Source organism: Nelumbo lutea, chromosome 7 (assembly GCF_056320005.1).
Source record: "Nelumbo lutea isolate HS-2025 chromosome 7, American lotus-T2T, whole genome shotgun sequence".
NCBI lineage: Eukaryota > Viridiplantae > Streptophyta > Magnoliopsida > Proteales > Nelumbonaceae > Nelumbo > Nelumbo lutea.
Window position 1 is genome coordinate 36037124 of NC_142690.1, and position 15621 is coordinate 36052744.

The following is a 15621-nucleotide window of genomic DNA, read 5'->3' on the forward strand; positions in this document are numbered from 1 at the left end:
ATTGGAGACGACCTTAAACTTTACTTCTTTGTGAGTGACAAGGTAGTTAGCTCAATCCTTGTATGAGAAGTAGACAAAGTGCAACAACCAGTGTACTACGTAAGCATGGTTTTTCACGCCATTGTAATAAGGTACTCCAACATAGAGAAGCTCACCTTCGCATTGGTGCTAGCTGCTCAAAAGCTAAGACCCTATTTTTAGGCCCACACCATTGTGATACTAACTAATCGACCTCTGAAACAAGTCCTTCAAAACCTGAGGTCTCAAGGAGACTTACTAAATGGGCAATCAAGCTCAGTGAATACGATATCCGGTACGAACCACACACAACGATAAAAGTAAAAGTCCTGGCAGACTTCATTGCCGAGTGTACCTTCAACTCACCATCACCCGAACCGTTAGAGCTAGAAGCAGAAGCCTTGTCCAGCATGGCACCTCCTCCAGCTCGAAAGGTAGCAGGCTGGAATGAGGAAACCTGGATACTTCATGTGGATGGCTCATCCAACTAGGGCAGAAGCGGAGTTGTGTTAATGCTATATAGACCTAGAAATGTAAGGCTGGAGTATGCACTCCAGTTCCAATTCCGAGATTCAATTAATGAAGCCAAATACAAGGCACTACTAGAAAGCTTGGCACTGGCGAAAGAAGTGAGAGCTAAACACATAATTGTCTACAGTGACTTGCAGCTCGTTGTGAATCAGGTAAATGGGGACTATGAAGCTTGAGAACCCTCCAAGGCAGAATACTTGGCCAGAATAAGAGAACTCCTTCCCAGTTTCAACTCTTGGTACCTCCAACAAATTCCAAGATTGGAAAACACAGAGGTTGATGCCCTTTCTAGACTTTCAAGCACGATTGAATCGACAAAGCGAACTATCTACATAGAAGAACTACCTTGCCCTTCAATAGAAAGAGGGGTCAAGAGGTCGCCAACATAACTGATGTAGAGTCGAGCTAGATTAACCCAATCTACAATTACCTAAAACATGGGACACTACCGATAGAAAGGAATGTGGCTCACCGATTTGAATGATTAGCAGCCTGCTACATGATAGTAGGCGAGCTGCTCTATAGGAGATCCTTCACACTACCTTACCTACAATTCCTAAGGCAAGCAGAAGCGAGCCAAGTTCTACAAGAGATCCACGAAGGCCTCTACATAGAAGAACTACCTTGCCCTTCGATTGAAAGAGGAGTCAAGAGGTCGCCAACATAACTGATGCAGAGTCGAGCTAGATTAACCCAATCTACAATTACCTAAAACCTGGGACACTACCGACAGAAAGGAATGTGGCTCACCGATTAGAATGATTAGCAGCCTGCTACATGATAGTAGGTGAGCTGCTCTATAGGAGATCCTTCACACTACCTTACCTACAATTCCTAAGGCAAGCAGAAGCGAGCCAAGTTCTACAAGAGATCCACGAAGGCCTCTGTGGAAGACAAATGGGAGGCATAGCCCTCGCTTAGAAAGCTTTACGACAAGGATACTACTGTCCCACCATGAAAGAAGATGCAATAGAGCTAGTCCAACGATGTGACAGGTGTCAACGACACACAAACATCCTACATTAGCTCACCGCCGACCTGAGATACTTGACCAACCCATGGCCATTCACACAATGGGGCATAGGCTTACTAGGACTATTTCCATTAGATAAAGAATAGAAGAAATTCCTGGTGGTAGCAATAGATTACTTCACCAAATGGTTAGACGCTGAACCTCTAGTCACAATAACAACTCACAATGTCTAGAACTTTTTCTGGCGAAACATAGTTTGCAGGTTTGGCCTACCTAGAGTACTAATCTCAGACAATGGGAAGTAGTTGGAAGACATTGAATTTCAGAATTGGTGCGCTCAAATGAGGATAAGACAAAACTTCACCTCGATGGTGCACCCTCAAACTAACAGACAAGCAGAAGTCACCAATAGAGCTATTCTACGAGGACTCAAAGCTCGACTTTCTCGAGCTAAAGGTTTGTGGGTGGATGAGCTACCCAATGTGCTGTGGGCATACAATACCACCATCAAAACAACGACAATCAAGATGCCTTTCAACCTAACCTACGGAACTAAAGCTGTAATACCAACTGAGATAGAGATTCCAACTCTGCGATCTGAAGTATATGCCGAAGACTCAAATGAGGAAGAGCTATGAGCTAACCTTGACTTGGTAGAAGAAGCTAGAGGCCATGCCTACGTTCGAACTACAACATACCTACAACGTGTAGCTCGGTAGTACAATGCCCGAGTTAGGAAACACAACTTTAAAGTTGGCGACCTAGTGCTCAGAAAGGTTATGGTACTCAAGCCCGATGTGGAGAAGCTCAGCTCGAATTGGGAAGTCCCCTACAGAGTTTCCAAGACCATAGGTGGGAATACGTACGAGCTTGAAACACTTGAAGAGAAGGCAGTACCCCGAGCCTAGAATGTGGACAACTTGCATAGATACTATTTTTAATAAACAATGTTTCAAGCAGCAAACTCGCCAGGGCCAACTAATAGCCTGTTTAGCAGTGATAAAGAAATGCGTGGATAGATCAACAGTCACATAATGAGCTTGCCTAGTTAGCAGTAATAAAGAAAAGCAAAAGTAGCTCCATAACGGAAGTGAACTGAATCGGCAACAGAACCAAAATAAACCCCCAACAAGAGTGAATAGGCGCAAAACGCCCCAAAAGGTCCTACTCTCTTCACCTAATGGATAGTGGCTTGAGAGTGGAGGGTAATTGATGAGGGGCATTTTTGTCACCCCACGCAACTACCGACATGTGGACGTTGTTGGAAACACAACATCCAACTCAGCAAGATAGCTCAACAAACCAACACGTGGTAACCGACATCAGGTGTTCGGTCGAATTGGGGCGAGCTCGGCCCACCAACAACACCAGCTCGTCCAAAATCGTTCCGCGTGTCGCGCCCTCACGGACACCATTACTACGACCATAGGATCAACTCGCTAAACAGTACGCCACAAGACCCGCGGGCAACCTGTAACTGCCACGCGAATCTAGCAACTAACAGTCCAACACGCCCCAAAATGCAGAAACAGTTCCGTAGAAGACTTAGAGACGTTGCCTGATGGCACCTAAACCTCAGATAGCTATAAAAAGACCACATGATCATCTAAAAGGTATGCACACAAAAGCTCTTGAACTCTCTCACACATTCTCCAAGAAACCTTATTCTGACTTAAGCATCGAAGTGTTCTCCTGGATAAAACCTACCCATGCACTCTAATTCTCCTCTCTTTATAGCCCCTTTCCAGCTTGGACTTACGGTTACCAACTCGGCAGTACCAGATCAACAGTTGGTTCGGGCCTAGTCACTAACACGAGGGAGCAAGCAGATTGGACATCATCACTATCCTTTTATTAACTATTCGCACAATTCGGAAAAAAAACATTGTTCATCTTCCCCTACCTCACGATAGACGAACAACAGCCACGATAATCCCCTCGATTCCTTCACATTTGTCAGCTCATTTGCATGCCAGAATGATTGTGGTGATCAACGTGGGCCCGATTGGGTGCATCGATCACTAATCAGAGGGAGTTTCATCTATCGGCCGGAGACGACTGCTCCGCCTTCCCGAATCAGCTAGCTAAGCTATTCAACGACAGGCTAAGGCACCTGGTCAAGGAGCTATGCTCAAACCTCAACGGCTCCATATTTGTGTACGCAGATGTTTATCAGATTGTAGTAGATATAGTTGAAAACTACACATCGTATGGTGCGTTTGTGTTACTAAGTTCGGTATCATGAATTGGTTTAAACTCTAAACGCAGCTTGTGTTTGTGTGTCGTCGTGATTTCATCAGGTTTCGAGAACACTGGTTCGGCGTGCTGTAATTTCACCGATCAGTTTGGGGGTTTAGTGCCATGTGGACCCTTATCTCGAGTCTGTCCAGATCGATCCAAGTATATATTCTGGGACTTTTTCCACCCGTCGGAATATGCCAACGTTCTCATAGCACAGCGGCTGATGGACGGTGATTGCAGCGACATCTTCCCCATAAATATTCGACAAATCTCCCAAATCCGCTTGCATCACGGCGCTTTACTTCTGCAGCAACTCATATGCGCCAATTACTGATCAACTGCGCTGAGCTCGTCAGTCAATCTAATTTCCCCTCAGCTCACCGCCTCCTCTCCTTCCTCTCCACCAACTCTTCCCCTTATGGCAACTCAACTCACAGATTAGTGCACCAATTCACGAGGGCCCTCTCGTACCGCCTTAACCGCCACGCTTTACACAGCTTCATCTGTCGGCAGCCACGGCCACGGCCACAACCACTGCAGGTGCCAATGCCACGACCCCCCTTTCTATTGCGAATAATACTGCTATTACTCGTTCCATCATATGCGGTGGAAGCTGTAGTGGTGGTGGTGGTGCAGCAGCTGACTCCGAGGCTCTTCATTCCTCGTATCTCTCCCTTAACCAAATTACACCATTCATAAGGTTCAGCCACCTCACAGCCAATCAGGCCATCTTAGAAGCCATTGAAGGCCACCAGTCCGTCCACATACTCGACTTCGATATCATGCAAGGGGTGCAATGGCCTCCACTGATGCAGGCAATCGCCAAGCGCTCAGACCCATCAAACCCTCCATCCACGATCCGAATCACCGGAACAGGCCAGGACTTGGATGCCCTTCAGAGGATCGGCGACCGCCTTCAGAGATTCGCTCACTCTCTAGGCCTTAAATTCCAATTCAACCCACTCCTCCTAAACGATCCTTCCTCCATCCCTTCTTCTTGTAGAAGCTAACCATAACCATCCCTTCTTCCTGCAGAGGTTCGTGGATGCACTGGACCACTACACTACGCTATTTGATTCCCTTGAAGCGACGCTGCCGCCCAACATCCGGGAAAGGTTGTCCGTTGAGCAGGTTTGGCTTGGGAAGGAGAGATCCTTGACATAGTGTCAACAGACGGAGACGACAGGAGACAGCGACACAAGAGGTTTGAGACTTGGGTGGAGATGTTGAGAAGCTCAGGTTTTTCCAACGTTTCCTTGAGCTCTTTCGCCTTGTCTCAGGCCAAACTCCTACTGAGACTCCATTATCTTTTTGAAGGTTATCAGCTTCAGATATTTAGCGATTCTTTGTTTCTAGGTTGGCAGAATCAACCCCACTTCTCAGTCTCTTCTTGGAACCAGCTATCTAGAACACCACCCCAGGCTCTCTCTTGCTGCATAGCGCTAGCTAGGGATTGAATGCACGAATGCTGGTGTCTAAACTCTGAATAACTGGTTATTCCACAGACAACGAGTTGTGGCGGCTATGGCCAAGAGGAACAGAAAACCGAGGAAAGCAAGAAGAAGAAAGGGGAGGAGAGAAAGGAGAAGGGAAAGAAGAGCGAGAGCGAGCGAGAGAGAGAGAGAGAGAGAGAGAGAGAGAGAGAGAGAGATGAAGGAATTTGAGGTAGAGGAGATTATGTCATTGCTGTTCGTGTGTATTGTGATGTAGGGGAAGATGAACATTATTTTCTCCCAATTGTGTGAATAGTTATTACAAGGATAGTATGGAAATTAAAAAATATTGTACCGCAGAAGGTTAATGGAAGGGGGCCTTTGTCTCATGAATATAGTAAAAGGGGGGTCTTTGTAATTTACCCTAAAAAATGAAGTAAAGAGAATGAGCAACCAACTGTAATGACAGAAAAAGTCTGTACACAAATTTAATGAAAGATTCATGTAAGAAGGATCTAATAGGATTGATGAAGCCCTTCATTTAATTGGTTTAAAGGTTTCTAAGGATCAAATTATATATGAAAATGCAAATTTGGAAAAAGATGTGAGGGAGGTGGAAATCATGGTGGCTCTAAAATCAACTCTCAATACCTCAAACCTCAGGAATAGGTGGTTTAAACTTTAACTACTGATTTTTTAGGTATCCCTCTGTTTTAGGAAATTGATTAATACTATCCCTATTGTTTAAATAATTTCTTGAAGTATCCTTAAGTTTTCTGACAATTGACTAACTCCACCCCTATGGTTAGTGTGTTATTGTATTCTGTTCACGTGCCATAGCATGTGACTATGAATTGGGATCTATTCCTTACACAAGGTGCTTCACAACGACCTCACAGGCACATCCCACCATGCATTGAGAACATCTCCAGTAAATAATAACACATAAGTATGGGAGATGTTCTCAATGCATGGTGGGATGTGCCTTTATGATCGGTGTGAGGCGCCATGTATGAGGAGCAGATCCGGTCTTTGTGACTATCATCTATAGTATATCCTTAAAATGAATGCGGCGTACAGTCAGGGTCTTAGCATTGAGAATGGGGGAATTGCTTTAAGCTTTGGTATTGACACAAGTACCTCTCTAGGTCTTTCTTTCTCAAGAGGCTTTTTCCCTTCTTTTTTGTCTCCCTCACTCTCCCTTTGTTTTCTCTCTACTTTGGGTTGTAGTGTTGACACGTGTACCTCTAGGTTTCTCTTTCTCAAGAGGCTTTTTTCCCTATCTTATTCTCTCTCACACTCTTTTTTCTCTCTTTGCTTTTCTCCTCGCTTTAAACTGCTGCATGCTGACATGTGTCCATTGCATTTCCTGCCCTCCATCTTTTCCCTTTTCTCCCTCTCTCAACTATGGGCTACATGCATGCAAACATGTGTCCATGGGTCTATAGCAGATTGCTGAGAATGCAACATTTGGTATCTTTTGAAGGTCTAAGAAGAGGGCCTTTGGAATATTTGAAAGCCACTTTTGCCACATGAGAATTGAATACTTGTTAGTTTTCAAGTGGTTAGTTCTCGCCACATGAGAATTTAGGCTGTATTTGGTTTGAAGGAAAAAGTAGGGAAAGGAAGGGAAAGGTGGGGAAACTTTTACACTGTCCTTTCCTTGCTCTTTTTTTCAAACCAAACATAGCTTTAATGTCTTGCTATTGTCCTTGAGAAATCTACCACCCATTTTTTGATTGGTGATGTTTTTCTCAACAAGCTTGTCATCAGGAAAACATTGAAACCTTTCTTCCCTCCTTCTTCTTCTTCTTCTTCTTCTTCTTCTTCTTCTTCTTCTGTTGACCTCAAAATGGAGATGCTCTAAAGTCGCACGTGAGATGAGATGAGATGAGATGAGGTGAAATGGCCCTTCATAAATATTCATCACAAGTGATGAGATGTCTATCAAAATTCTCATCCATTGCAAATCTTCATAACATGTGAGATTGCCATCACAAATCCTCATCTTCTTCTGTTGACTTCAAAAAGAAGATGCATCAAAGTTGTAGGTGAAATGACCCATCACAAAATTTGATCACAAGTGAGATGTCCATCTTAAATTCTTATTGCAAGTAAGAGGACCATCACAAATTCTCCTTCATTTTTTTCCTCTTCCCTCTCTTCCTATTTTTTTTCTTCTTTTGTTGACCTCAAAATGAAGGTGTGTCAAAGTCGTAGGTGAAATTAAATAAGATGAGATAAGATGGCCCAACAAGTTCTGACCAGTTTAGGTCTATTGACCAAGATTTTGTCTAGTAGGACTATTTTGGATAAAATTATTTCTCTATACCAAAATGTCTGTGAAAAATAAGCAAATAACTGACAATATACTAATAGTATGTGAACTCTATAAAATTGACATTGAGTGCATCAAATCAGTATCTTACAAAGTGCTAAAAAAAGGAGCACCTTTTACAAATTCCAAATCAACAAAGGGAATAAAATAGGGTGATCCTTTATCTTCATATGTTTTTTGTTCTTTGTATGGAGCCATTAAAGAGATAAATAATAAGTGAAATAGGAAGAAGGAAAAATAAATTATGAAAACTGGGCTCAATAATACCTATCATTCACTTTAGATGACTACTCTATTATTTATGCAAATGCCTTAATTGCAATTACCACGAAATTAAAGAACGATTCATCTATTTGCAAAAGCATTGAGCCAAAACCCTAATTTCCAAAAGTCATCAATTACCATTTCTAAAAATATTCCTAGGGGATTGCAAAAAATAATATCTAAGTTTTTAAACATTCTATTAGGCTTAAGAGAGAGGAATATTTGGGAGCCCTTTTGATACACACTCATGTACCTTCTTCCTAATTGGAATCATGTGCTGTGGAATACGTTAGAAACATGGAATCAATTCAAAAATAATTAATCTATGGAAAAGATATGAAGAAGAAATCCAGGGTTCTTCCTAATTGAAATCTCATGCATAAACCCATAAAGAGGGAGTTATGGGCCTAAGAAAATCAGAATGGGCCAATGCTGCTAATGTCTCCAAAGTTGGGCTAGAGAAAGCAAAAGAGGAGAGGAGTGTATGGGTTGAGGTAATTAAAAATAAATACTTCAAAGAACAAATGCATATTAGATGTTAAAACCCCTGATAGAGCCTCTTGGGGTTGCAAAGGCATAGTGTGTGAGCACCATTATTTAGAGTACCTAATAAAAGAATTATATTGGAACATGCATATTGGGCATCTTTAGCTTTTGGGCTAACAAGTGGACTCCTAGAGGCCCAATAATTTACAACACTGACCCTACTCAACAGGGCCTAGATAGAGGTTTGAAAGTGGTAGACATAATAGAAGACCAATCTAAGAACTGGAACATTTCAAGACTCCAAACCTTAGTCCCAAACAATATGATGAAAGAAAATTTTGGAAATTCCCCTTCACCTTATGAATAGTCAAACAAATCGGTTTGTGCCCAAGCCCAGAAGTTAAATATACAGTCCAATAGTCTTACAATTGTTTTAGTAAAGGATATTAAAATAGGCTTATGAATAGTTAGAATGATTGTTTTAATAAACCGTAGGAGATTAAGTGCCCTTCAAAGTGTCATGAAGGAGGTGTGTGATTTCTAAGGCAAATAAATAGGCAGTATAGCGGAAACCAAATAATAGAGTAAGAACGAAAGGCAAGTATACACACAAGAATTTTTAACATTGAAAACCCTTTTGAATCCTTGAAGGGAAAAAACATGGGACACTAGTCCAAAAAACTTCCACTATCATTTCCAATGATGGGGTTACAATGTCTCTGGTTTTTACAAGAGGATAAACAGAACAATATACAAGAAGATGAATACTTCTTCTTTATATAGAGGATGACCTTGGTGTTTTCTTGTTGCACCAATTAGCAGTAGATGATACACTGCTCACCCTTCCTCTATTTAAATGATACACATATACATAGAAGAGGGTAACAATTCAACTTCTAAAACTTCAATCATTTGAGATACCCAAATCATTAATTGCCTCACTATTAGGGATGAGCAAGAAAAATCGAAAAACTGAACCGATCAAAACCAAACCAAAAATTTGGTTAACTGAAACGACCAGTTCAGTTTGGTTAACCAAAATAGGAAATTGGCGGTTAATCAAACCGACCAGTATACATATATTTATATATATTGTATATTTATGTATACTTTACATTTTCTATACATTATAAATTAATAAATATGCATTATATATAAATATATAAATATATATTTATAATATATAATATATAATTTATTATTTAAAATATAATATTATATATATATTTTTAGTGTTTTATTATATATTTATATGTTTTTTATAATATATATTATAAATAATAAAAAACCAACGAACCGATAATTAACTGAACCGGTCAACCAATTGATTTGATCGGCTTTGGTTCGATTTTGGTTACCAGTTTTCCAAAAACCAGTAACCCTGATTCAATTTCAAAAATAAGCCCACGGTTCGAATAACCGAACCGTGAGCACCCCTACTCACTGTAGTGTTATGGAATACAAAGAGGCACGAGGCCAAGATCATACAACCAGTGAGGTCTGCGGGCAGAGGAGTGTGGTTGGAAAGTGATGGAGGAGGAACCACGAGGCTGGAACTATGTGAAGCTGAGATGCGACAAAGTGGAGATTGACATGCCAATAATTGAGGGAATATTGAAGCACCTATTGACAAAGCTTACCGAAAGAAACAACGAATCCATGGGGTTACAATGCTGTGAGACTGCCATCCTATGAGGCCACAGGACTACAAGGCTAAGAATTGATAATTCATCCTCCTCATGAGGGAAAATTCAATAAATCTTCTCTTACGAGTTATGAGGAGGACTCTACCAAACCTTTCACTTTTGCAAAGGCAGACTTCTCAATTGTTATTGTTTTGGTCATCATATTTGACCAAAGTTTCATTAGTATATGCATCTCAAGTTCCAATTGCATATCTATTGATATCTAACATCAATGTGCTTAGACCTTGAATGAAATGTGGAGTTCTTACTGAGGTGGATGACATTTTGGCTATCTAGGTGGAATATATCTCTTATTTTAACCTAAGTTGTTATGTTAACTTCTTTGTCCATAGCAGCTCCTTACTTGCCTTAGTGATGGCTATGAATTCAGCTTCATTGGTGGACAAGGAAATAAACTTTTGAAGTTTTAACTACCAGTAGACGTTCCCCCTCGGAAAGTAATCAAATATCCAATTATGGATTTTTTTTGAATCCAAATCACTAGCCATACCAGTGCCTATGTAACCATCTATACAAGATTGCCTTTCCCAAAGCATAAACTCATTTTGGAGGTGCCTCGGAGGTATCTAAGGATCCATTTCACAGAAATCTACTCACAACTCCAATGGCACGAGCGAGGTCAGGCCTTGAGAATACCATAACACACATAAAACTTCCCACAGTTGATGCATAAAGCACATCTTTCATTTCTTCATTTTCTTCCCCACTTGTATTCTTCAAGTAGAGTTCTAATTGGTTTAGCATTGCTCGTGTTGAACCTCTCAAGTATCTTTTCAATGTGCCCCTCTTAAGACAGCCATAGCTTTCTATTCTTCATATCTCAAAGAAACCTTATGCCCAAAATTTGCTTGGCCGGTCCCAAATCCTTCATAGCAAATGATTTGCCCAACTTCTTCTTCAATTTCTCTATCTAATCAACATGTCATCGACATATAGAAGGATGATGACGTCTCTTCTTGAAAAATACATCACAAAACATAGTGGTGGTTAAATGAGGTTTTGTTGAATCCATGATTCATCATAAATGATTCACATTTCTTGCACTATTACTTTGGAGCTTGCCCGAGTCCATACAGACTTTTTCTCAGCTTGCATACCCAATTCTCGTTTCTCTTGACTTGGAACCCCTTTAGTTGTTCTATGTAAATTTCTTATTCCAAATCTCCATGTAGAAATACAATCTTCACATCAAGCTACTGAAATTCTAAGTCCATGCTAGCAGTCATAGCAATAACCACCCTAATGGAGGACATCTTTACAAGTGAAAATTTCTTCGAAATTAACTCCCTTTCTTTGGTTGAAACCATGGATTAAAATATCTATATGCCTGATACCGAAACATAGGTATTGGTGCATATAGATATGGATGATACCGATGTTTTTATATTATTTGGTTTTCTTTTCATTTTATAATAATCAAAAGATTGGGAAAGAGGTCTAAGACCTTTTAAAAATTTCAAAATGTTTGTGTATCAATGTATCCAAACATATTTGCTACACCCAAGGTTTAAAATTTTGATACGATACACCCGATACGGGGCGTATCGTATCGTATCTTTTAAAAACAAATACGGGATACGCATGAAAATCGTGTGTATCATCTTTTTTCATGCGTATCAGGGGCGTATCGGGGGTATATCGTGAAGGGATAGGATATCCATCACATGGACACCCAAAGATTGCAGAATAAGGGGGCGAATTTCAAAAATTTTTCTCTCCCTTCAACTGGGAATCGAATTCCCTATTTAGAAAATCACATTTTCAATGATCATTCTTAAACCATAAACTGAACCAGATCTGAACCAAAAGGAGTAGGGAGAGATAATACATGATATAGAGAAGCAGTATCTCCCAATGGAGGTGTTCACGCCCAAGGAAGGATCCAAAATCTGCTCCCACTGAAAATGGCACAGTGCAGGGTGGAGCAGAATCAACAGTGTTCTTCCAAAAGAACTTGACCTTTTGCAAGAATCAACTAGGTGGCTTGTGAATACAACTCCAACCAATCTTTTCTCCAAAAGATTGATATCAAGATCAAATCTTAATTTCTCCCAAGAACTGGAGATCGAACTGTTGGAGGCGGCGGCTGCAGGAAGGAGGTGGCAAGAGAGTATTTGTAGGGTGCAGAAATCTCTCTTCTTGTGATCTCAGCTCTGAAGACAAGGGTGTGCTGGTTGCATGTCTAAAAGTTGCCACCCCCTCCTCCTTTTATAATCTCAAAGGGATCAGCTCCTAATCCCATTAGGAGTTGCTAACCCATATCATATTTGGATTAGAAGTCCCTTTAAGTGATAAGGGATAACCCTTATCTTATTTGCAGATTAGATCAGCCATCTCCTAATTTAATTAGGAGGCTTCAAGATCTAAATCTTATTTAGATCTTGGACTCTCTAAGTGGATAGGGTCTGGGCCCAATCCTATCAGCTGATCAATCTCAGAATTCGCCCCTTAAGTGACTAATCAAATTAGCCCAGTTCAAAATGGGCTTAAGGCCCATTTAAGGTTATGTATTCATTTAGCCTTCCAAACTGCTGCCCAGTTGGGCTTCCTTGTATGGCGTGGGACCCTAACATTGATTTACACATCAACCACATGGGTTCGGCCCAACCTTTGTTACAAGGCCTGGCCGAATACACTAATGGACAGTGCATCCCCTGAAAACCATCTCGTGGTCTCTATGGGCCCAGCACTTACCCTAAGTGGTCCCTGGGCCAAGCCACCTTGTAACACCCAGGGACTGTGGGCAGATGCAAGATTAGCCCATCAGGTATTATCCTCAATGGTCTTACACTTAACCTCTCAGCCCATAATGATCATACACTGCTCGACAAGAGAGGACCTCTCCCTCGGCTGCAAGGAACAATGTTGCACTCTCTCTTATATGGATCTTGGGAATTAAAACCTTTTGCAAATCATTTCGAAACCATAACATATATACCTTTATATCTCATATAAAATATATTTTGCAAAACAAATCTCAACGATTAAAATCGGTTGCCGGCAGTCTTGGTTTCCATCAGTGAGAGTGCATCCCCGATCATTACCTTTGTCCGACAAAGGGGTTGATCTTGTCACTATGATCACCCACTCATATGAATTCTCAGACTGTCCCAACATACCCAGGTTTTGACCCCTGCTAAGGATCTCACTGATTGGTACATCAAAGACAGCCCAATCCGACACCTAGTGCAGTATCATAATCGAGTCTAGGGGTCGGGTGTAACTTTCCAGTTTTTCCCATCAATCTCCAAGGTCCAAAGCAATACTGGAAATCTGGTTCAATTCAAAGATTTAATTAATCCTACACTGTATGTGCCTAGGGTCTCACCCCGACAGCTGAGACAAGCCACCCCAACCGACTTGGTGGCATCACAGTGTTAGCCTTGTCAGGATAGGTCTCCCCAGACCGACTCACTGGCTGGGAACATTCTAAACTAACACGAGTCTCATTAAGTGTCCAGTTTAAGGGTATTACACAGAAACATACCAAGGGAACATGAATCAAATATGCACTTTTATTCATTTTCAATAAACTCATAAAGTACATCATCTTGATTGAAGCTAAGGGCATACAAAAACTGTCTAACATATCGAAGGTGTATCAATAGCGTATTGACGAAAAAGATACGGCCAAAAACCAAAAAAGAAAATAAAGGGAAAAAAATAAGATTCTTTCACCCCCCGAATGATTCTAAAACTCCAAACCTCATTCCTAGAGTGCTACATTTGCAAAATTTTGCAAGAAATATGTGTGAATTGTTTTTTTTTAATTTTTCAAATTTTGAAAAATATGGTAAAAAATAGGTAAATTTGTTTTTCAATTTTTTTATAATATCTTATGATTTATTTTTTCTTGAATGTATAAATTTATGTTCATCTACATTTCTTACATCCAAAATCACATTTTTTTGTGTCTGTAGATTTATGGAAATTTCATGAGTTATTTGGGGAAAATATAAAATTTTCTCTGCATATGAAGACTAAATATGTTTTAGATCTATAGATTTATCTATCATATCCATTGAGAAATTGAAATTTCTTCTTTAATATTTTTTTGATTTTTATATTTTTAGAACAAAATAAATAATAATTAATTATATTTTATTGTTTGACAACACCAATTGAAAATTCTTCTTTAAGATTTTTTTTTATACTTATAGAATTAAAAAAAAATAATTAATTAATTATATTTTATCATTTGATCACAATGATTGAATATATTATAATTCTATGGATGATTTATCATATATTCCACAAGGCAATTGAAATTTCTTCTCTAATAACTATTTTTTGAATATATTATATAATGTTTATTTATTTTTTATATTTTTTAAAAATAAATAATAAATAATTATTAAGTATATTTTCACTTAGAAGTTGTGTTGATGCATATTTTATGGCTGGATAAGAGAGTTGGTTTTTTCCAACCCCATTAAACATTAAAACTTAAGAATTATAATTTATAAATTATAGTTAAGTATATGATTTTTAATGAAATTATAATTAATTACAATATATTTTTTGACAAAACCATTAAAATATATTAATTTAATGTATATACACCTCATTTAGGTCTTATATTTAGTGTTGTTATGTATTTTTATGATTTACTATAGTATTTATAGTGTTTCAAAGCATATCTATGTGTATCTTAGTTTTTCTTTGATACGCATGCGTATCCAAAGCATATCTCAATACATCTCTTAAAATTGCCTTTCCGATACACTTGGCGTTTCCGATACTTTAAACCTTGGCTACACCAATACCAAAATGTTACGCTTAATACTAGGAGTATCATATCAATATTTTAATCCTTGCCCGAAACCTTTCACAACTAGATGAGCCTTATATTGAGTCTTTGAATCACTCCCAATCTACCTTAATTTTGAATACCCACTTGTTCTTGAGTTCTCTTTTACCTTTAGGAAATTTCACGAGATCATAAGCATGGTTGTCTTGCAAGGATTTCATTTTTTCTTGCATTATCATCAACCATTGCTCTTTGTCTTTGTGTAACATAGCCTCTTTAGAACTTTTTGGCTCATATCCATCATTGAGAAGTAAATACTCATTTAAATGGTACATTCTACAGGGATGTAGAGGTCTGGTAGATCATCTTAATGACTATTCAAAAGGTGGTTTAGGGGATGATTGAACTACTACTTGAGGTCTGGTGGATATATATATACTAGTGAATGAACACGTGCATTGCATGTGGCAATAATAATATTAGAGATATTCTTAGATTTTTAAATTTATTCTATAATATTTTATATTTTTATCTATTTTTAAAATTTTATTATTTAACTATGATATGAGCTGTCGCTTTTAACATAACACAAAAATGGATCTATTTTTATGTAAAATTTAAAATTTTTACTCCATTTTCATTATTAATAAAAACAATTCTTTTTTATATAATGTGATGAATGTATAATATCAAGGATGTCTCTTTATATAAACTTTCCTATTTTTCATAGCTTTTAGTATTTATGTCTATTTTGTATTTTTTATTATTTAATTATGATATCATGGTTCAACCTAGACTATTGAATTCTTGAACCATTCCATGAATGGAAAACATTTTCCTTTTCATGACAAATTTACTTTTTGCATTCCATTTCTATCATA

At 39.0% G+C, this 15621-nt stretch overlaps 1 pseudogene; it reads left to right on the plus strand.

Moving 5' to 3' along the window:
• The first annotated feature begins 530 nt into the window (after positions 1–530).
• LOC148846092 (scarecrow-like protein 18 pseudogene) lies at positions 531–5220 on the plus strand (annotated as a pseudogene).
• The last annotated feature ends 10401 nt before the right edge of the window (positions 5221–15621 follow it).